Source organism: Ovis canadensis, chromosome 7 (genome assembly GCF_042477335.2).
Source record: "Ovis canadensis isolate MfBH-ARS-UI-01 breed Bighorn chromosome 7, ARS-UI_OviCan_v2, whole genome shotgun sequence".
NCBI classification, from domain to species: Eukaryota; Metazoa; Chordata; class Mammalia; order Artiodactyla; family Bovidae; genus Ovis; species Ovis canadensis.
Window position 1 is genome coordinate 73,950,164 of NC_091251.1, and position 25,398 is coordinate 73,975,561.

Here is a 25,398-nt window from a genome sequence, read left to right on the forward strand (position 1 = left end):
AGTGCTATCTTAGATGCTATAAAGTCCACACCATGATGGTTATTTGGGGGTGGGGGATGGGAAGGTGCATTATTTTAGTGCTACCTACCTCATAGGATTTTGTGAGGACTAAATAAGTTAAATCCATATAAGGTCCTATATAATGTCAGAAATAAATGTCAGAAATTATTATGTTTATTGTTTAATTTAGGTATGTTTTAAGGTAAACAACAGTACAAGCTAAACAAAAATGTTCAATTTGCAACTTTTGATTAAGTCTTACAGATATTCTTTTATTCTTACCACTGTCTACATAGTTTATATAAGTGTCTACCAGGTAGTCAGTAGTCTCTGGATTAAGTTTTTATAATTTAAAATGAAAAAACATCTTCTCATAAGTATGATACCTATATTTTATACAATGTAACATTTTCCCCACTTGAGAATGTTTTCGATATAAAAATAGAGCTCTTAATTTAACAATGAAAAACTATTATTTTTATAGCAGGGACCTTTATTGGCCTATAAATGAAACTGGTCGTAGATGACAATGGAAGATCAAGAGAAGCTCACTCACATGAGAAATGAGAAGGTCTTGGAACACTGTACACTGAGTGCATAAGTATTTGAGAAGGCAGTGGTTATGTGTATAGTTCATATTAGCCTCTTGATCCACTTATTAATGCCTTTGGGTTCATATCTAAGTTCCATGAAAATTAGAGCAATTATAAGCAAAAAAGTCTGAAACCTCTGTAAAACATTGATCTAAAAATAGAGCATTCACAGTGCATTCTAATGTGTAAACCAAAGGAGAGAAAAGCAGTCTTCTTCATTTTGCAAAAGAACACTATGGAGGTTTATCATCTTGGTGGTGCCAATGACTCGGCCATGGAAGATTATAGCATCTGGCAGACGAAGAGGTACTCAGTGATGACTGACAAGAGATGATAGGAACTTGGCAGAATAGTGGCACCCAGATGAGGCCAAGCGAGTCAGCATCTGTGCAAAATAAAAAATGATCTATTTTTGAGAATACATGATACTTCTTAAGTTCTCCTAGAAGGCAGTGAAGTCAACTTTTCCAGGGAACTGGCTGCCCTTTGCAAATGGGGCAAGTAGGAGTCATAAGTTCTTTAGACCTGAAGAAATGGGATATGCTTGTGACCTATTTTATATTGCAAATATAAATTTTATTTCAAAATAAATATATTTCTAAAGAAAAAGAAAATCGGGGCATAATTAAAATACAAATCCTGTCTGCAATTAGATAACTCTTTTGTAAGAAGTTAATAGATATAAGTTGATTCCTACATATTTAACTCTTTCTTTCACTTATAGTACTTTATGTTAAGCTCTAGACTGATATCACACAATTTAATGTTTGTATTGACTATTTCTAACTAAGTTTCTTATGTGGTATCAATGTAAAATTCTTTCCTCCTATTTTTAAATCTAACAGAATCATTACAAGAAAGCTTGTTTTTATTTTTCTAAAGTATAATTTGTGTCCATTTTTCAAGTTGCGTAGAACGTTTGTCCAGTGTAATTTCCCTTCACTATACATTTTTAATCATGAGATTTTTATTGTTTACAGCTAACCATTTCTGTTTTGGACCAACTTTCTGTTCTGTGAATGCAGAACTATGGATAATTTAAATTACAGATAATTGTTTGTTATGCATATTGGCTGCCACCTGTCCTTGCTCCCTTTAGCAACTGTGTGTTCTCTCTGGCAGTGTTTCTTAAAATGTGATGCTCAGACCACCTGCATGGAATCACTTGAGTAGCTTGTTAAATATACGACTTTCTAAACCTATTGCAGGCCTCATAAATGCAGTTCCCTTTGACTTTGTCCCCTAAAGTTTGCAAAGTATTGCTATTGGCTTCATTTTGAAGATTCTGCTTCCTCTTTCTAAACAGGAATTTTTCCTCTTTGGAAAATATGCAACTTGAATCAGCCAATATATTTTGATTCTGAAAGATAGAATACTGAATTTAAAAATGTTACATACAATCCAGTAGAAATCTGTAAGAGAGTCATGTTGGTAACACAAAAGCACAAGGAAGATTAAGAAAAGTGCAAAAAAAAAAAAAAATCAGTGTTGATAGTGTCCCATGAGGGTTCAGCAGAGAGACACAAGCACATATTGGAAAAGAATAACAAAGGATTTGTGAAGGAGGCAGCTTTGACATGGGACTTGAAATGACTTGGAAATTTAGAGGTGAATATAAGGAGAGTCTACCAGTAAAACCTCAGAGCAAAGGCACAGATATGGAAAGATGACTGTGAAAGTAACATTTCATAATTCAGCAAGCTGAAGATAAAATATACTCCTGGTGTTGGTAGGTGACAGGGCTGAAGATGCAGTTGAAACGGTACTATGGAGGGTCTTGAAGGCCATTCTGAATAATTGGTATGTATTTGGCACCTCCTGAATGTTGGAACGTTTTATATGGGCTGTAGATTTAAAGTAGGAAGTCACACATTTCGTGCATTAAAGGATAACATTTCTGATTTAATTTTTGCAAAGTCTAATTAGAAGTAAGGGGGTCACACAGAGGAGAAAGTTACAGTAAATCTCAATGCAATTGCTTGGTCTCCAGAGAATCTAATGGTGGGATAAGGGCACACAGAATGTGGATGACACTCTCTTTCTAAGATAGGGTCTTACAAGTCCTGATGAGTTCAATTCTTACTATGTTACAGTCATTTTCTACTTTGGCATTGCAGCATGATTTATAAATAATTACACAGACAATGTGTTTCCATTGAATAGTATGTTTGAGAAATAGCAGTTTCTTTTGGACCAAAGTAAATGCCAGCAAAACCACATTTTCATCCTGGGCATATGAGAGGATTACTTCATAAGGAGAAAGCACAGGTAGCACAGGATGTCTGATGAGTATTTCTGCCCATCATCTTCCAACATACTGGAAAATCAATTTCTTTGCAGTCCAATACCTAATGCATTTACTATCTTCTTATCTTAAATTCTGACCCTAACTTTGGTCAACATTAAATAATAGAATCATTCCTCTGTAATGGTTTATCCTATGAGATCCTGGGAACTGTGGGACCTACAGAGAGCAGGTTAAAAAGAACGGAGAAGTCAACCAGGTCAGCCTTTCCTGGGAGACACTATTGCACACTAGAGAGGTTGGGGTGAGGGTTTCAGAATGTACGTTAGACTCTAAAGAGACCCGGCCATGTCCAACTCTTTGTGACTCCATGGGCTGCAGCACACCAGGCCTCCCTGTTCATCACCAACTCCCAGAGTTTATTCAAACTCATGTCCATTGAGTTGGTGATGCCAACCAACCATTTCATCTTCTGTCATCCCACTCTCCTCCCGCCTGCAATGTTCCCCAGCATCAGAGTCTTTTCAAATGCATCAACTCTTCATATCAGGAGGCCAAAGTATTGGAGTTTCAGCTTCAGTATCAGTCCTTCCAATGAATATTCAAGACTGATTTCCTTTAGGATGGACTACTTTCTTTTAGAATCTCCTTGCTGTCCACGGGACTCTCAAGAGTCTTCTCCAACACCACAGTCCAAAAGCATCAATACTTCACCGCTTCTTTCTTTATAGTCCAACTCTAACATCCATACATGACTACAGGAAAAACCACAGCTTGGACTAGACAGACCTTTGTTGGCAAACTAATGTCTCTGCTTTTTAATATACTGTCTAGGTTGCTCAGAACTTTTCTTCCAAGGAGCAGCTGTCGTTTAAATTCATGGCTGCAGTCACAATCTGCAGTGCTTTTGGAGCACTGTCTGTCACTGTTTCCATTCTTTCCCCATCTATTTGCCATGAAGTAATGGGACTGGATGCCATAATCTTAGTTTTCTGAATGTTGAGCTTTAAGCCAACTTTTTCACTCTCCTCTTTCACTTTCATCAAGAGGCTTTTTAGTTCCTCTTCACTTTCTGCCATAAGGGTGGTGTCATCTGCACATCTGAGGTTATTGATATTTCTCCCAGCAGTCTTGATTCCAGCTTGTGCTTTATCCAGTCCAGCATTTCTCATGTTGTATTCTGCATATAAGTTGAATAAGCAGGATGACAATATACAGCCTTGATATACTTCTTTCCTGATTTGGAACCAGTCGGTTGTTTGATGTTCAGTTCTCACTGTTGCTTCTTGACCTGCATACAGATTTCTCAGGAGGCAGGTCAGGTGGTCTGGTGTTACCATCTCTTCAAGAATTTTCCACACTTTGCAGTGATCTACACAGTCAAAGGCTTTGGCATATTCAATAAGGCAGGAGTAGATGTTTTTCTGGGACTCTGTCACTTTTTTGATGATCCTGTGGATGTTGGCAATTTAATCTGTGGTTCCTCTGCCTTTTCTAAATCCAGCTTGAACATCTGGAATTCTCAATATTGTTGAAGCCTAGCTTGGATAATTTTGAGCATTACTTTGTTAGCATGTGAGATGAGTGCAATTGTGCAGTATTTTGAGCATTCTTTGGCATTGCCTTTCTTTGGAACTGGAATGAAAACTGACCTTTTTCCAGTCCTGTGGCCACTGCTGGGTTTTCCAAATTTGCTGACATATTGAATGCAGAACTCTCACAGCCTCATCTTTTAGGATTTTAAATAATCTCAATTGGAATTCCATCATCTCCACTAGCTTTGTTCCTAGTGATGCTTCCTAAGGCCCGCTTGACTTCACATCCCAGGATGTCTAGCTCTAGGTGAGTGATCATACCATCATGATTATTTGGGTTGTGATGATCATTTTTGTGATCTTCACAGTTCTTCTGTGTATTCTTACCACCTCTTTTTAATATCTTCTGCTTCTGTTAGGTCCATACCATTTTTGTCCTTTCTTGTGCCCATCTTTGCATGAAATGTTCCCTTGGTATCTCTAATTTTCTTGAAGAGATCTCTAGGCTTTCTCATTCTATTGTTTTCCTCTATTTCTTTGCATTGATCACTGACTGAAATGCAAAGTAAGAAGGCAAGAAATACTGGAGTAACAGGCAAATTTGGCCTTGGAGTACAGAACGCAGCAGGGCAAAGGCTAATAGAGTTTTCCTGAGAGAATGCTCTGGTCATAGCAAACACCCTCTTCCAACAATGCAAGGGAAAACTCTGCACATGGACATCATCAGATGGTCCATAGTGAAATCAGAGTTATTATATTCTTTGTAAGCAGAGATGGAGAAGCTCTATAGAGTCAGAAGAAACAGGATTGGGCGCTGACTGTGGCTCAGATCATGAGCTCCTTATTGGCAAATTCAGACTTAAATTGAAGAAAGTAGGAAAAACCACTAGACCATTCAGGTATGACCTGACTCAAATCCCTTATGAGTATACAGTGAAAGTGAGAAATAGATTCAAGGGATTAGATCTGATAAACAGAGTGCCTGAAGAACTACGGACAGAGGTTTGTGACATTGTACGGGAGGCAGTATTCAAGACCATCCCCAAGAAAAAGAAATGCAAAAAGGCAAAATAGTTATCTGAGGAGGCCTTACAAATAGCTGAGAAAAAAAATAGAAGTGAAAGGCAAAGGAGAATAGGAAAGATATATCCATTTGAATGCAGAAAGTCACAAAGAAAGCTCAAATACAAGTGTCATCATAGGAGTCAAAAGTCTTATTTTTAAGCTTAGTTGGAATTTGCACATGTTAAAGTTCTGTCTTGAGATATAATCTCTATTTTATATTGACTATAAATGTGATATAACCTTTAAAAATTTTGAATCACTTGTACACAATAAAACTTGCATAATATCGTACATCAACTATATCCCAGTTAAAAAAAAATTATATTCTGGGTTCCTGACATATGCTTTCATAGAGGTAGTATGGGTCTGAGTTAAAGTGGAAATTTAAAAAATAATTGGTAAAAATGAATCTATAGAATTCATCTTCCAATCAGGTATATACATATATATTTATTATGTCAGGGGACAGAAGGGAAAGTGGTTGAACTCAATGTACACATTGATTTTGAATATTCTTTAGGGAATCTGGGGACTGGGAAAGATTTGGACTAGAGATATATACTTGTAGTAGAAATCTCTAAATTGTAAAATAGACTGAAACTTGTCTCCTTTTGCTTTTAAAAAAGTCAAAAGGGACTGCAAGTCTTTATATATATATATATATATATATATATATATATATATATATATATAACCTAAATATAACCACATCTGTAACATAATTATTCTATGAATAGCCCATCAGTTCAGTTCAGTTCAGTTCAGTCGCTCAGTTGTGTCTGACTCTTTGCGACCCCATGAATTGCAGCACGCCAGGCCTCCCTGTCCATCACCAACTCCTGGAGTTCACTCAGACTCACGTCCATAGAGTCAGTGATGCCATCCAGCCATCTCATCCTCAGTCGCCCCCTTCTCCTCCTGCCCCCAATCCCTCCCAGCATCAGAGTCTTTTCCAATGAGTCAGTTCTTCGCATGAGGTGGCCAAAGTACTGGAGCTTCAGCTTTAGCATCATTCCTTCCAAAACATAGTGTAAAACTAAAATCACATGTAGAGATTCCCCCTTGTTGGAATACTCTGATAAAAGCAGTATGGAATGCTGCTGGAATGCACATCTTAATGGCTGAGAGACATCATGTTGGCCTGTACATCTAGTCTCTCTGACAGCTACAACTTTTTTTATGATACCCTTATAAAGTAAGAGAGTGATATGTATAAACTTCCCTCGATGGCAGAATCTCTCGTAGGATTCCTTGTACACTGATGCATTTGGCAGAATCAAACACCTTCGTGATGTCCAAATACACAATTCACCAATCGTCACACTCTGCCCTTTACTATTCCCACTATTGTCTAAGGGAAGCTACTATACGACAGACAGTTCCCTGACTCCCATGAAGCTGCCACTGCATTGGCCAGTATAGGCCACTGACATGGATGACTTAATACCTTGCCGAAAAGTATGTGTGAATATGTCAGATGACATACATTATATGGAGACAAGTTTTTCAATCTATATGGACTACTCTTTGGTATATTTACACAACTGGGATAGGGAAGAAGTTTTCCTGTAGGAACTGCTAAACATGAACTAACCTTTAAGTAAAAACATGTGAGTCTTTGAGATGAAGATCAGGTTTTTCATTTGTAGTGAATGAAAGCAAGTTCTCACAGGGAAAAGCTTGCTTTTCACTAGACCTGTGTGTGTTAGTTATACAGTCATGTCCAATATTTTGTGGCCCCATGGACTGTATTCCACCAGGTTCCTCTGTCCATGGCATGCTCCAGGGAAGAATACTGGAGTGGGCAGCCATTCCCTTCTCCAGGGGATCCTCTCAACCCAGGGATCAAATCCATGTCCCCTGCATTGCAGGCAGATTTCTTACCATATGGGCCATCAGAGACGCCTCAAACTACCCTAATTCTTTACTAGAATCACCAGTCCACAACAATAGTTCTCCTGTGATTTTCTTGTGATTTATTCATATATTTATTTATTTACTCATTTTACTGATTACTAAGTCAACAAGTATTTTTGAGTATTTTATGATAATCCAAGCATTCTTTGAAGTATTTATATACATGGATATACAGGATCATATTTTCTGTCCTCAAGGAGCTTGAAATATAGTGAATAAAGTGAACAAGTAATTGAAACTTTCCATCAGTAACTACTGAAAACTATAGCTATGGGAGAAACTACCATATGAATGTATTCATATTAGAAGCACATCTTATTCAGACCATGTGCAGGGAGGTATGAAAGAAGAAATTCTAGAGAAGTTGAGATTTAACCTACTAAGTGAAGAATGAGCAGCAAGCTGATCAGTGAAAGAAAACAAGGGCTTTCTAGATAAGAAACTGCACAAAGGCAATGAAAATTGAAAAAGCAGAAACTTGGGAGCAGAAAATCACTTGATATGTCTACTGCATAAGAGTACACCCTGAGATGAGAGTAGGGAAACAAACTAAGACCAGGTTTTAAAATCAGTTCTGTATTAGCAGGGAGGTATGACATTTTTTTCACTGAAGGCTATTGAAATGTATTGAGATTTGACTGATTAGCAAACTGGATTTATTTTTCACAGAATTTGTGTCCTTTTATGCTTTGGGATTAGTGTTGCCCATAAGAGAAATTTGTGTAAGATTTAAAAGCTGAAGTGAAATAACAGTTCCCTGGTGGCTCATCAGTAAGAAATCTACCTGCCATGTAAGATACCTGGGTTCAATCCCTGGGTTGGGAAGATCCCCTGGAGAAGGAAATGGCAACCCATTCCAGTATTCTTACCTGGGAAATCCCGTGGATAGAGGAGTCTGGCGGGCTAAAGTCCATGCAGTTGCAAGAGCCAGGCATGACTTAGGGAGTAAACCATACTGCAAGTCAGTATGGGAGGTAGACACCACCATGGACTGCTTATATGTGGAGACTCATCTTGTTGGCAGCGTCACAGCTCCTTCACCTCCCCCCACATCTCATCCTTCAGTTTCTCTGAGTCCTAGGCCAGAATGTGTGCTGGTCTGTGTGAAGGATAATGGCTTCATCTACAGGTCATATGTGTTGTCAAGGTTGAAATCAGTGAGAAGCAGATGTAGGTTACAGTTTGGCCTTGTGCAGTACATTTTAGTTGTCCTCATGGACTTATTTTTCTCACTCTCCCTACAGTTTTTCTTCCTGACCACCAACAGTGACTTTAGCTCACCAAACAATGTGTAATCAACAACCTTCTATAGACTTCTTCACCAGTTTCCACAATAGTGTAGGCTCTAATCTCTATAATAAATCTGTTATTCCTTATCACTTATGGTTCTGTTTGCCTGAAATATAGGCAAAAAGTCCCTGTTACCAAGGCTATTTATCAATAAAATGATATAAGATTTTCACATTAGCATGATATCTATAATCTGGAAAATGGATTAGATATAGAATAATTATTTACACATTCTAAATAGCGGAATCTTTACTTTTCAAATTAAATTTATTTGAGACCTTAGATGAAAGAGATGTACTTGTTTGAAATAGGGATGAAGAACATAGGACCTGATTGTTCTGCCTGCCTTCACCCTTCCCTCTTTCAATACAGGGAATACCCAATGTTTGGAGAACATAGTTTAACAAATGTCTGCACTAGAAAAATTCCTATTGTCATTCTGGAGAGAAATGAAGTGGCTCAATGCTTTGTGTGAGTGGTATGGAAAATGCAGAAATCTGAGATGTTTTAAGGCCAGTAGATTTATTAACAGTATCATATTTGGGGAAATTACCACAGACGAACTTGCTAATTTGAGAACATTGATGAATTTTTGGCTTGTTCAAGTCATGATGTGCAATAGGATTAGAGCTCAAGAGAGAAGTCTGATATAGAGACATGGTTTTAAATTATTGCAAAGGTGAGTCAGTTCTAGATTAGGAAGAATAGATTGAGAACAGCTAAGACCAAGTATAGCAACATTAATGTGGTCATAGAAGCAAAAAGCACTTGGGTTGCCATAAACATAAGAGAATCAGGAAAGGAGAATCTGTGGGCTATAGAGAAAGGGAGCATTGCCAGGAAAGCCTGTTTAACAGCGCCCCATGACAGGCATACCAATGTCATAAAATATTCTTTAGATTTAGCAATCATAAAATCACTGAGTAATATAAGAGGCATAAGAGGGAGTAAGGATTGCCTTAGGAATGAATAAGAAAAGCTCACGAGGCAGTAAATACTTTTTGAATGAAAAGTGTAAGAGATGAGATAAAGAAATGAATATGGGGTCAAAGATGTGACATTTTGAAAGTGGCACCTTGAAGGGAAAGAGTAATTTGGGAGTAATGTATTGTATACTCATCTTGGAGCCATACATTGTTTTCATTGTATTTCTTTCCTGCTACTTTCATCTATGAATATTTTTCCTCTAAGATCTGTCTTGTTCTCTTCAATAGCAGAAAACTTGTTAAAACTAAAAAACATTATATTATATTCAGCCTTCTAAAAACATTCAGTATTCAGTTTTTTATTCTTTAGCCCACATATATGCCTACCCTTAAGTTCTACAACTTGAAGGGAAATCAGGCTCCTAAATGTACACAGTTCTTGAAACCATCAAGGTTCAGGACTGTGGTTCCCCTCCATTTCTAATCCTTTCTCCTGGTTTTGACATTTTCCTTCATTGGATTTGTACAAAGGTACAGTTTTCAAGGAAATGGCCATAAATAGCATATTAATTTTTCTTTTTCCAGTTTTATGGAGGGGTGTTCAGTTCTTGTTGCCATGTTTAAAATAATCACTTAGCATTTATCTATTCTCATACCAGATACTATTTGCATTTTTATTTTATTTCTCACAACAGTGGCATGTGAGAGATATTACCATACCCTTTTTTACAGAAGGTCATTGGGTCTCAGAGAGCTTAAAAATTTAGTTCAGGTATACAAAATTCATAAATATCAGGACAAGAATTAAGTTGACTATAATAATATAAGCATAGTACCTGGTGTATAGCAAACACTGAAGATCATGTTTTATCATTAATGATATTTCTTGCAGTTTTTATAATCCATATCCTGTATCTTTTTCCATCATAATACAATTTTCTTTCTCATAGTTCAAAAATATGCTAGCAAGGATTCACATGATATCAAGACATAATAAATGTTAGCTAGTAATCTGCATTTAACACAGTTAAGCATCAGAAACCTTGGAATAGGATGGAAATGTGAAATTGGAGCACAGTGGTAGGTGACATTTCTACCATTACCAGTACTAAAATTGGGTTGGAGATTAGTTTCTAATAATAAATGAATACAAATTTGATAATTTCTCATTCTGGTTGATGAATGATGATGAATTTAGTGATAATGTATTTAATAAAGCATTAGGGAAGACATGGACTTTGGAATTTCTCTAACAGTCATTTTCTGAATATGAGAGATCTGAATTCAATTGCCTTTTAAATCTTTTGTCCACAAGATTTCTTCTAGCTATTTTGCTTACATTTGAAAGAATAGCTACAAGAGCAGAATAAATGAAAAGAGAAAAAGAAAGAAAAAAACAGGTGTTAAAACATTTTTCAGTGTTACAATGTTGATCAATTCTGATAGGATACATAATACTATTAAAGGCTCTTAGTGAAAGAAAAAAGAATAATAAGAAAAATAATCGCTTTAAGATTTCACAATCGGTCAATAAAAAAAGTACAAAGCTCTATGCTTAGAACCCAGGTTTGTTTGACTCTGATGATGGCTCTGAACCAACACAGAGCCCTGAATTTCTAGTTCTTCAGTAATCAATTCTCAGACAGCAGTCACCTTCTGGCTCTCTATTAATTATCATTTTAGCAGCCACAGACAGGAGCAGTATGCTGCTATGGTTTTCACGGCAGGCGTGACTGCCTTAATGCTTTCTAACCCAAGCAGTTCTTTATCCTGCCGCAGATTCCCTTCTTCCATCTGTAGCTGAGTGGGTTCAGAAATCCCCATGGGAACTGTTGGCCACTGCATTTGTGGATGTCAGTAATTAAGCTATCTACTGCAGCTGCAAATTGTTGGACAGCGTGGATAGTAGAAGGGCACAGCTCTGCTGCAAAGCCTGGTCATAATGAGAACAGAAAGGTCAGTGCCCTCTGGTTGGTTTTGCCATGCCCTGGGGACCTTGGGTTTGCCCCATGGTTTTCTCATCAGTTTTGTATCGTTTGTATAAGAAAGTGGTATTTGCTACAAGCCACCTGGCCTGTAAGTTGCTTTTATGCATTTATAGTGTCTATACACAAACAACTGTTCCCTGTATCTGCTATCACTGCTTCATGCTGATTCTATTATGGGCCTGCACTTTGCTTTATAGCTTGTCCCTGACTTGAACTGGGATTGGTCACTCCTAATTAGTTATATTACATTTTCATGATTTCTATCAAAATCAGATCTGTCTATACTCTTTGGAATAGAGAACACTTGTTACACATTTTAAAATTTTTACTCTATTTAATCACTGAAGTATAACTAGAGGAGTGAGAGCTTCCTGTAAAGTATCCCCTGGGATTATTTCCCAATTTATGAGCCTCCATGTATAATGTTTGCTAGCTGGCTTTAGGTACTTTCAATAATGTACTTTTCAGTCACAATTGAAATATACTGATGATTGGATTTGCAATCAGTGCTGATTGTGTCTTATTATCATTATATCTCCAGCACCTAGCATGCATCTGCATGTTTGTATATGGTAAGTGCTAAACAATGTAAACTGAGTGAATGAAGGTGTCCATTGATTGCATATTCCTGTTTTCATAATGCCTTTACAAGTAAGGCCCAATTTCTCTTCTTTTCATTTTGATGCAGATTCCTTTCTTCATTTATTCAACACAATATGAATTCTTCACTTACTATTTGCCAATCACTTTCCTCAAAGGGATCTTATGTGATGTGAGTGTGTGTATGTATCTATGACAGGGAGATAGAGAGATATTGAGAAAAAGGGTGAGTTTTGAGTGGGTTGTAAACAGACATGTAAAGAGGCAATCATAATCAGTGTGCAAATAAGGACAGGTATAGTGCAGCACAGACAAAACATCACATTCAAACCCAGAACTATGGATGGTTTCCTGAAAGAGATGATGATTTTACTAGGCTTTTGCTCTTGTTGTTGTTGTTTTTTTTAAAAAAGGTAAGGCATCTAGGACAAGACATACGGAGAAAAGAACTACTGTCAGAGTCAACAACACAGAGAATGTGAACAAGCATGCAAGTAGTGAGGTGTGACTGAAGGAATGAGGTGTTGAGTGAGACTTGGGGCACTGCCAATTCTTAACACCTCTGATATACTATATTCTAAGCCAGTATCATTTTTTGCTTACAGTAAAAAAGCCTCCTACATGGTCTCCTTGATTCTATTTTTCCAATAGTCTCATCAGACAATAGCTGCCTGAGAGACTTTTTAAAATGCAAGTCATGTCACTCCTTTGCACAAAACTCTAAGTAGCTGACCATCTCATTGGAATGAAATTAAGTGTCTTCAAAATGGCATACAAGTGTCTAGATGTGTTTGCTCCTGGCTTCTCTCTCTGTTGTTGTTTTCTGTCCAGATTCCCATGCTCACTCCTTTCCATCCGTTTTCACCAAACTGTCTCCCAACTCAGGATTTTGCTGTTTCTTAAAACATGCTTTTCTCCAAATATCCCGGTGATACTGTTCATGCTCAGATGTCACTCAGAGAAGTATTCCCTGGTCTGTGCTGTGCTTTTTGCTCAGTTGTGTCCGACTCTGTGACCCTATGGACTATAGCCCGCCAGGCTCCTCTGTCCATGGGGATTCTCCAGGCAAGAATACTGGAGTGGGTTGCAATGCCTTACTCCAGGGGATCTTCCCAACCCAGGGATTGAACCCAGGTCTCCTGCATTGCAGGTGGATTCTTTACCATCTGAACCACCAGGAAAGCTTGAGAATACTGGAATGGGTAACCTAACCCTTCTCCAGAGGATCTTCCTGACCCAGGAATCAATCCAGTATTGCCTACATTGCAGGTGGATTCGTTACCAGCTGAGCTACCAGGGAAGCCCATTCCCTGACTGCGCTATCTAAAATTGTACCTACCCTCTCTTCTCTTACTCACTTCTGCTTTCCTTGATAGCCTAACCTGACCTGTACTCAATACATATTTGTTGACTGTCTGTCCCTGCCCTACTAGAATACATGCTACATAAGGATGTTGTCTGCTTTTCTCACTCTTAACCCTGATACCTAGAACAGTGTTTCACATAGACCCTCAGCACATATTTGTTGAATTAACACACACTCAAATGAATGGCAATGTATCTTTTTAAAGAATCTCTCTTCCTATATGATTATTATACATACTAAATAAATTAGATTTTTATCCTGAAGGTAATGAAGAATGACTGAAGAATTCTAAGCAAAGAGTTACATCACCCAAGGTGTACTTTAGAAAAGTTATCTATCATCCAGGAGGAGGATAGATAGAAGGTTTTGAAGCAATTTAGGCAAGAAATTATGAAAATAGAACAAAAATGTGAAAGTAATGAAAGAGAGGATGATTCACTTTAAAGAAATATTCAATTGATGAAGCCCCCTGGGTCACCCTTAAATCAAAAGGGTACATTGGTATAAGAGGAGGAAACAGCATGACCAGTTTGCCCACAATTCTCCTAGTTTCAAAAATGAAATTTCTGCATCCTGAGAAAATCCTCAGACCTGCGTAAAACAGACTGATTGATCACTCTAAAAAGTCAGAGATAGATACTCCGGGAACACAATCTTTTCCTCCATTTACATTTAAATAGTAGCAATGATTCCCACATGAGTTATTGTCTTCTCTTAAGAATCACTTCAAATCCCATATTCCCCTACATATTCAGATTTTCTTTCCTTTCTACTCCCAATCCCAAACACCTCACAGTCTTATATTATCTCCCTCTTATGAAGGACCACATCATTTGTCAATTTCTTCCAGAACAAGTGACCTAATCTACTAAGTGTAATGTATTCATTGACCATATTGCACATTTACCTTTTAGACTCAAAGCTTATATAACATAATTACCAAGCTTTATTCATCCTATTATCCTTGCCAAACATGTAGTAGAGCTATGAATTCATGTCTTTTGAAGAAGCCGATACAGGTGTGTGTATATGCTACAAATTTAGATAAATAGAAGGTGAAGTCTGACAGTGTTGATCTTTGCTTGGGAAAAGGAAGTGGTGTAACCATATACTATCAGCAATCTAGAAATATTAATCAAAGACAAGCTGACCACCATCTTTGAAAAGGGAGCCGAGAATACAATAGTTATCATTGCTCACAAGAATAATTCTCAGCAAAGCCAGGACCCGCACATCTGATCACATGAGGACTGCTTTGTGTGCCATCTTGGGCCTATTGACTCTAAGATTCCAAAAGAGGAGGAGAATGGATATTGTGAACTGTGTTTCAAAGTCTTTAGACAAGTAATAATACATGTTTTAATCCTATGTATATATGGAGCAAGACATACCGCATGTAAATTTAGAGTTTTGAGCATTGCTATGTTGACCAGCAATTTGAGCCAGAATTTATTAGATTGGTGCAAAACTAATTGCAGTTTTGCATTGTTGAACTTTGCCATTTGATATTAGAATATATTCATAAATAAATGTGGTTATGTTATACATCATTTCAATGTACATTTATCATTATATGCTTTTTTTCTTATCATTTATTTCTTGCTGTTTATTTCACGTTTATTTTAGACTAGGGAAATGATGTTAGACAAAAAGCGAATTCAAGCAATTTTCTTATTCAAGTTCAAAATGGGTCCTAAAGCAGCGGAGACAACTTGCAACATCAACAGCGCATTTGACCCAGGAACTGCTAATGAATGTACAGTGCAGTGGTGGTTCAAACGTTTTGCAAAGGAGACAAGGGCCTTGAAGACGAGAAGCACAGTGGCTGGCCATTGGAAGTTGGCAATGACCAATTGAGAGCCATCATCAAAGCTCATTCTCTTACAGCCACACAAGAAGTTGCTAAAGAATTCTACATCGACTGTTCTATAGTCATTCGGCATTTGAAGCAAACTGGGAAGGTAAAAACACTCAATAAGTGGGTGCCTCATGAGCTGACCAAATATATAAAAAAAAGTTGTTTTGAAGTGTTGTCTTTTCTTACTCTATGTAACAATAATGAACCATTTATTGATCAGATTGTGATGAAAAGTGGATTTTATATGACAACTGGTGAGTGGTTGGACCAAGAAGATGCTCCAAAGCAATTCCCAAAGCCAAATTTGCACCAAAAAATGCTCATGGTCACTGTTTGTTGGTCTGCTGCACATCCGGTCTACTGTTGCTTTCTGAATCCTGGTAAAACCATTACATCTGAGAAGTATGCTCAGCAAATTGGTGAGATGCACCCAATACTGCAATGCCTTCAGCCGGCACTGGTCAACAGAAAGGTCCCAATTGTTCTCCACAGTGATGCCCGGCTGCATGTTATGCAACCAGTGCTTCAAAAGTTGAACTAATTGGGCTACGAAGTTTTGCCTCATCTGCCATATTCACCTGACCTCTCGCCAGCTGATTACCTTGACAACTTTTGCAGGGAAAAAGCTTCAAGCATCTTGACACCTTTTTGTAGGGAAAATGCTTCCACAGCCAACAAGAGGCAGAAAATACTTTCCAAGACTTCATCAAATCCCAAAATGTAGATTTTTACACTACAGGAATATACAAACTTATTTCTCATGGACAAAAATGTGTTGATTGTAATGGTTCCTATTTTGATTAGTAAAGATGTGTTTGAGCCTAGTTATAATGATCTAAAATTCAATGTCCAAAACTGCAATTACTTTTATACTATTTTCAGATAAAAATAAAACTCCTGCAGAATTGCTTTATACCTGATGCTGCATTCTTTGTAACATTGCATAAACACCAAATACTCCCTCATGATCTCTAGCATCCTGACGCAGGGATATATGTGCACATCTCAATCTCACATTTCTTCAGACGCTAGTTATGTTCAGGACTTAGTATTATTCCCTAGTAGTTAAATACAAGTCTATATATTTGTGTCAATATATAATACATGGAAACCAATTGACAAGTTGTGTTTGGCTTCTAAGGCAAAAGCCAAAGTGGTGGGAGCCTCTTCGTATGGTTTGAACAGTCATATAACAACAGTGCTTGTTAAAACACCTCACACAGAGTAGGAATCATACTGGAACTTTAGATCCAACCCCTCAAAGCTCACAGGCATAGGATATAAAGAGTATATTTATCTATTCTTCTTGACTATTTTTTGGTGTGAGGACTGCTTGTTTTCTATGTTAGTTGTTAAAAGCTTTGACTTCAGTTGACTAGATACTGCTTCCTTCAGCAAGCCAATAGTGTCCCCTGCTTCAAACAAAGTTAGTCCCTTCTTTTTGATATCAAGTTCTCCCATAGCTAGTCCTCTAATCTTTTCATTCTTTCCTCTTCTGAAATGAAAAAGAATTATCTGTTTTTCTCAATATCTATTTGCATTATAATAACAGTCTGAACGGAAGATTTGAAATCCCAGTGCTGCTGGCACTCTGTCCTGGGAAGACATAAACTCAAGAACTATGGGAAAAAATTCCTCAAGAATATCCTTCAGAGTTAGAATGAATTGCATTGATATAATAGTAGGTTGGATTTGATCAACAGTAAACAGGTTCCAGGCATTAGAATGTCACATGATTTGGACACTAACATGTATGAGATAATACTTCAGGGCTATGCTAGTCCCAATTTAAGTTCTAAAAATCATCTAAATATTCAAATAAGCATCTTTAAGATTAAACCATGAAGACCAGAGATACCTCTTAATCTAAAATTTCCTTCTTGAACATAGAAAATGTTACTTTTATATATTTCAATTTTTCTTATAATTTAGGATAGTCTTCACATGAGCATAATTATATAAGGATATAATAATATGTTTTTTAATGATATATAGATTAAAATAAAATAGGTAGAAATATGATAATTTCAGTACTAGACGAGAGTTCTAGTGACTCTACTTGTCATACTCATGCCAAATCTAGAATCTATAATATTGATTTATAGTCATGTTTACCTAACACCTTTCCAGTTTTAAAAGGGATAAATGTATTAAATGGTCTTTGAGCCCAAGGATTCAGTGATTAAATCACATAATGTTTTAGTGCAGTGCTTTTTGGAAAGAAGATGTAGTGGCCTCAGCAGGAGTCTCTTCATGGCCAGGCAGGCTGGCCTGGAGTTTGCATCACACTGAGGTAAGTAAGGAAAGGTCTAGCACTTTTGACTTCAGCATCGCTTGTCTCTACTTTAAAATTGGGCATTTTGGGGCTGTTTTGAGAGGCTCAAAAATGTAGTGGCACACATACTCCTGTACTCATTGAAGATCTTTCATAATGATGACTATTCCTTGCCTCTATAGGAAGCTTTATAAACCACAAAGTTCTTTTGAAGTCATTATATCCTTTGCAATTTCCTATAGGGCTAGATAAATATCTTCACTTTTAAATGGGAAACTGAATCTGAATGATTATCTTGAAATACAACAAACATTCAGGTAATTCAACATGAGTATGGAATGTGTTATACTTGATTATATTCTGTTTAGTAATTACATAATAGGTCAGGTATTACTTACCAATTTTCAAAATATATTAACATATATAGAAAATGTATAATGATCATAATTTCAGCCTCATTGGTAGTAGTGAAAGACAAGATATACAAAGCACCTTGTACTTGTACTTAATCGCTAAGTTATGTCTGGCTCTGCGACCCCATAGACTGTAGCCTGCCAGGCTCCTCTGTCCATGGGATTTCCTAGGCAAGAATACTGGGGAGGTTGCCATTTCCTTCTTTAGGAGATCTTCCCAACCCAGGGGTCAAACCCATGTCTCCTCCATTGGTAGATAGAGTCTTTATCAGTGAGCAACCTGAGAAGCCATACAAAACACCCTCCCCCTCAAAAAAATAACTGTATTGAGTACCTATAGTCTCTAGGACCAGAGAAGGCGATGGCATCCCACTCCAGTACTCTTGCCTGGAAAATCCCATGGATGGAGGAGCTTGGTAGGCTCCAGTCCATGGGGTTGTGAAGAGTCAGACATGACTGAGCGACTTCCCTTTCACTTTTCACTTTCATGCACTGGAGAAGGAAATGGCAACCCACTCCAGTGTTCTTGCCTGGAGAATCCCAGGGACGGCAGAGACTGGTGGGCTGCCGTCTATGGGGTCGCACAGAGTCGGACACGACTGAAGCGACTTAGCAGCAGTCTCTAGGACATTGTGCTAGACACAAAGTTGACATATGGGGTTCTAAAGAGATCTAGGATGTGATAACAATGATAAACTCTTTTACTTGTAATTTTATAAAATTGGCATTTCTTGACAAATGTCAATAAGAGATTTTGCTAAAATAATAGGATAATACTTGAGGAAATCAGTAACTTCATTAAAGTATCCAGTTAGTGAATGGTGTAGAAAATTCAGCTGGAAATGCCTCATCCAAAGAGAACATTGACTCGTCACACAAAGCAGTTTGGTTGGGCAAGCATTTTACAGAGAGGTCTGACTCTCCAATTCTGTGCAGAGAAAAGCTATGATAAAATGGATGATCTTTAAAACAAAATGTCCTTGGCTATGGGCAGAATTCTCATACAGTGTTTTGTCTTCATTATCCCCCATCTAACCTTTTATAACCATACACAAATTTCTGTCAAGCTGACGTCTCAAATTTATAATTCAGTCAATACACAGTTATGTTCAGAGCAGGTATGTAACTGTTGTAATAGTGTATCAAAGGAACTTGACTGCCACTTTCCTTTTTCATGTTTACTCCTCGTTACCCTGCCTCGCGAAGAGAAACTTAGTTCTATCTGAAAAATCTACTTACATAGCTCTAAGCTATGTAGTACATTCAATTACTAATTTTCAGTTTCCTCAGTGAAATGATCATGAGCCAAGCGTAGGAATCAAAGGTATTTATTAATTACACAGTAGCTGAACTTTTTATTTTGGCCTATAGAATCTGACAAAAAAATCTGGAGAAATTGATATATCATATACACAAATTGTCCATCCAAATGTTTTGATATATTTACAGATGTTTAGGGTGAAAATACCCGAGGCACTTTCCGAAGTTTTAGAATTGGAAGGAAAGACAGGAGGCTAAAAACAATGCTGTCTTGAAGGCAATGTGAAAATGTGAGTTTTCTCTAATTACCTAATTAAATTTTACAACTTTTAGATAGATTCAAGGCTCCTTTGTTGTTCCAAGCACGGAGGTCAATTAAAGGATTTGCCAAGGGAAGTTCATTCATACACCATTGTTTCAGAAACAAAAAGGGGTTGCTTGAGGAAACTGGGTATGGTAGACAGAATTGAACTATTTAGAATGTACTTTTACAGTGGCTTCTTTCTACTACTTTCTCTCTTCTGTATACTTGAAGCTGGCCATTCTTTTCAGGAAATATAACAAAATACTATTATTTTCTGTGTATATTTTTGCTGATTCACTAACAGTTTTAAAGAAAACTGCATATTCCCAAAGACTCTCTTTCTTCCCTGTATACTTAGAAGTATTTTCATCATTCAAAAATAGATCTCAATATCACTTCCTCTATGAAGATCTTCTGGAATCTTCTCCAATATTCCACTAAGTCACCAGGCTTCCATAATATTTCGTATCCATCTCCACCAATACTCACTATTTTTTGCATATAAAACTGTTTCCTTTCATGGACTGGAAGACCCTAGAGGGGAAGAACCACTAGAGCAGTTACCTCCTTTATACTGGCTAGACAAACAGAAATGAATAGACCGTACAATTCATTAGTTCATTGCAAAAATATTAGTGTGTTTTTTTTTGCATTTATGTTCTTATTTTTATTTATGTTCTTCTCCCTTAAATTGGGCTTTCTCTCCATAGGCCTTGTTGCCTATGTTGCATGTGGTTTATCACATGTATCGAGAGATTAGGAACATTAAGCATGTGACAAATATCAACAATGACCTGGGGATTTATTATAATCAACCAATATGCTCAACCTTGTAATTGCTCAGAGCTTTTTGCTCCATAATTATTTGGTTGCCTCAGTGTAGCCATTCAGTGATGTTATAATTAGTGGGTAATTAACAAAAGCATTCACCGAGATGCTGTAGAGCATGAAACATGTGTGCAAGCTGATAACATGAGGATTGATAAACTACTTAGTCAACAATTTTCTAAAACCACTTTAGCAGATCCTTTCAAACCTCAACAATTGTAAACCGTTTCCTCTTTCAGACTCTGGCTTATTCCACAGATGTTTTGTGTGCCGTATCAAATGTAGATTGGGGCCATCTAAACCCTGCCTTATTGCCTCTCCCACTGTACCTGCATTTCCACATACACCCTTACCCACTTCCACAAAACCTTGATCTTCATAGCAATTACCAGTTCTCACATGGTCTGAGGTGGATCCTCCAGAGGATTGACTCCAATTTACAGATGGAAACATCTTGGAGAGCTTAAGCCACTTGGTTTATTTTATTTATTTATTTATTTATTTATTTATTTTTTTAGTTTTTTATTTTTTAAATTTTAAAATCTTTAATTCTTACATGCATTCCCAAACATGAACCCCCCTCCCACCTCCCTCCCCATAACATCTTTCTGGGTCATCCCCATGCACCAGCCCCAAGCATGCTGCATCCTAAGACTTGGTAAAATATACTTGTTTCAAACCTGAGCCTCTTCAGACTCTGTACTGAGTACTCTTTACGATGTACTTTGTATACAAGGGGGAATATCAAAAGCCGAAGAGGAGGCAGAGTAGATTACATTTGGGAAGGAAAGGGAAAACAGGTAGAATAAAATGTAAAAGTGAGATTAAAAGACCCTAATTAATATATAAATATAAGTTGGCTGCTGTCTCATCCTCTTTATAAATATAAGTTGGCTGCTGTCTCATCCTCTTATATAAGAATGCACCCCTCTATAAGAAGATAATACTAGCAGAACCTAAATCATAAGGCTGCTTGGAAAAGTAACTGAGATAATGAATATTAAGCTCTAGACGGTGTCAGATGACTAAGCGACTTCACTTTCACATTTCACGAAAGTGAATTTCATGAAAATGCATTGGAGAAGGAAATGGCAACCCACTCTAGTGTTCTTACCTGGAGAATCCCAGGGACGGGGGAGCCTGGTGGGCTGCCGTCTATGGGGTCACACAGAGTCGGACACAACTGAAGTGACTTAGCAACAGCAGTAGCAGCAGCAGCAGCAGCAGCCACAGATGGTGTCAGATACACAGTAAGCACCAATGATTAAAAGCTGTTAGGATGAGAGGGAGAGAGAAGGAGGAAGAGGAAGAAAGAGAGAGGATATGAAACAGGGCATCTAAGAGATTTGAGAGGAGAAGTGGGTCCTGCTTACGCACCATTGCCCAGGGGAAGAATGAGTGACTGGACTCATGGTTGGTCCTGCTTGTCCAGACTGAGCTTATTGAACATTGAATCCAATGGTTAAGCCCTCTTGCTCTGATTGCATCCTTTCAAAACAATCTTGTGCTTATGATTTGGTTTCCCTCAGGGCCTAGGAGGTGCTGCTTTCCAAAGGCCAGCACGTCCTTCTCAAGCTGGAACCACTGTGAGTTTAAAAATATCATTCTGGTTTGCACACTGTCACAAGAGCAAGTGGTTTTCTAACTTACCCTGTATGAGTCTCCTTTTTCTCTTCATCTCACTTCAACATTCCTCTCTGATACTATCTGATACTATTTTTTTTACTAGTAAACTAGCAACCCTGGCATCCTTGTGTAAGGATCTGCCCTTGGGGCAACCCAAACTGTTTCAATCATCATGAGTCTCCTGTCTCACTTACTCTCATCTTGGCCTTCCTCTCTTAGGTTGCTTTTCATGGTGGGAGGCATGACCATCAGTGGAACTAGTGCCATGTACAATACATATAGGTCATGATGCAAGGGAAGAAGAGAGCCATCTGTTCAACCCTAGTTCTGAAAAGTCCTGGGAAGAACTTTTGTCTGTCATGAGCTAAGGGAGGTGTAGTGCTTTGCTTTTCCTGACTTGACAAGCCCAAACAGGAGTCACGGGGTACTATGATTAGTGGCCTCTCAGAAACTCAGAGAGTGAATGAGGAGAAATCTTCAATTGGAAGGGGAAGAGAATCACTATTATTAACAAGAGAACTAAGCAGTGTGTTCAGCAGATTGAAAACAATAGATGTTCAGTATAGATATATAAAAATAGCACACTTACCAAATACAAATTGGCAACAATGATAGCATGCCATTCTTCCAGAAATGGAGAGAAGTAAGTGTCAAAATAGGATGTCCAGTCCCACTGTACCCCTTGCTAGATGCATCCTCAAACCCTGGCTCATAGTTTCAATTCTCCTGGATTCCACCATAGAGCATCAGTGTGAGATACAGCCAAGCACGCTTCACATCTGACTAATCCACCGAGGTGCCACTAGTGAAAGGGCACTGGACTAGAGCTAGCAAAGCTGGTTAGCCCCTGCTGATCCTGAAGCCTTGAGTTTACCTCCTTAGGGCTTGACACTGTGTTTGTATGGTGTTTCAATTGGAAATGCCTGTGTACCAGGATCAAAATTACTCTATTGTGGACCAATAAGACAATCTTCTTTGTGTTATCATTCTCATTAAGATTAAATACTATTCATTAATACTAGTTTAAAAGGTTGACAGTTGCTCTTAATTGAACAGATAGTAAATCCTCTCAATAATGGTTTTAATCATAGTTTCCAATGATGATTTCAATCATAGTTTCTCCATAATAGCTTTATTGAATAATCAGCTTCACTGTTGTCTGTCTTCCTGACTATCTTCCCTACTGTCATACGTGTTCTGTATAAAAAGAAAAAAGAAACAAACTAAAACAAACAAAATTATAAAAACAAATCAAACATCATGTCATTTTTTTGCTGAATCACACTACTGCTCTGTGGTTTCAGGATAGAAAATAACTGTGTTATCTTATAATTAAAAAATAATAATAACAGCTAAATGAAACCTTTACAATTTCACCCAAGCTACCTCTCCAGATTTCTACATGCTCTTCACACTCTTTCTCCTAATGTCAACATTTTGCTTAACCACTATGCATTCATCACAACTAAGATATTAGTATTTGTAGAGCAGTATTAACTAAACTACAGACATTATTCAGATTTTGTCAGTTTTTTCCATTAATGTTCTTTTGTGTTCCAGAATCCAATCTAGGATATCACATACCATGTTTAGTTATCCTGTCTCCCTAGTTTACATTTATTCTTTCCTCATCTTTCATGACCTGACTCTTTTAAAGTGTACTAGAAAGGTATTTTATATACATTTATTATCTTTTACCTTATAGTATTTTGGCAAAACATGATTTTCCAAAGTTATGTATGTCTTCTTTTTTCTTCCTGTCTCCTTTGCTGAGCTTATGTCACACATTTGCAGAACAGACATGTTTAAACAGTCTGTATCCTATCCAGAGTTCTTCCAAAATCTTAGGGGATTTTTTTAAAAATTGCGTACGGTAGAATTAACTCAGTGATGTGCAGTTCTGTGCATTTTGATAACTACATAGTGTTGCCACAGTATCATACAAAGCTATTCTTTCTAAAACTCCCTGTGCAACCTCTTGGTACTCAAAAGTACCACCACCTTAAATCCATGGGAACAAACATCTGTTTGCCATCCCTATAATTCTACCTTTTCTAGAATTTCATACACATAGAATCATATAATATCAGAAATCAGTCAGATTTCTTTCTCTAAGCAAAATGCATTTAAGATCCATCCATGTTGATACATGAATTAATGTCTGTTCTGTTTTTTTTAGGAATTGGTCCTTTAGGTGGATGCACCGTGGTTTGCTTATCCATTCACCTCTTGAAGGATATTTGAGTTGTTTTCAGGTTTTGGCTCTTATGAATACAGGTGCTAGAAATGCTGGTGTACAAGTTTTTGTGTTAACAAATTTTCAGTTCTTGTGGGTAAATTCCTAGGAGAAAGGATGCTCAATCATATGATAAGCATTTGATTAACTTTATAAGAAACTGGAAAACTGTTTTCCAAAGTGGTTGTGATACTCTGCATTCCAGAATATCCAGAATTTCTGTTGTTCTTTATCCTCTTTACCACTTAAAATCTTCAATTGATTTATTTTAGTCATTCTAATAAGTATATAAAGGTGAACTTAAAAAAAAAACCTTGTAATTCCCTAATAACTAATGATCAGTGCAACTAACTGTGGCAACTCTATGTTTTATTCTTAAGTTTTAAGTACTTTATTTTCTGGATGTATATCCTTTAGCAGGTGTGTGATTTACAAATATTTTCTGAGTCTGTGTCTTATCTTTTTGTTTTCTTAAAAATGTCTTTCATAGATCAGAAGTTTTGGTAAAAGTCTAATTTACTAATGTTCTTTTATGAATTGTGCTTTTGAGTTCATCTCTTAAAACTCCTAATCAAACTCAAGGTCATGTAGATTTTCTCCTATTTTCTTCTAGAAGAGTTTTTAGTGTTACATTTTATACTTTAGGCCCATAATCCGTACTGGTTTAATTGGTATAAGATATGAGACATATGTCAGGGTTTATTGCTTTGTAAATTATGTTCAATTATTTTAGTATCATTATGTGAAAAGGATATTCTTTCTCCACTGAATTGTATTTGTACTTTTGTAAAAAGTTAGTTCACTGTATTTGTTTAGATCTACTTTTGAGCTCTCCATTCTGTGTAATTAATCTATGCCTATCCTTTCAGCATTACTCTGATTACTGTAGACTTAGTAAGTCTTGAAGTTGGCTACTGTGGAATTTCTAACATTTTTTTTTCCTCATACTTATTTTGGCATAGTTACCTTTTATGTTAATTGTAAGGTTCTTTCTCTGGCTTTGGGTGGTTCCCCCACGCACAGGGTCTGGTCAGTATTCTGCTGGTTACTTCAGTGGGCTGCTATTCAGATTC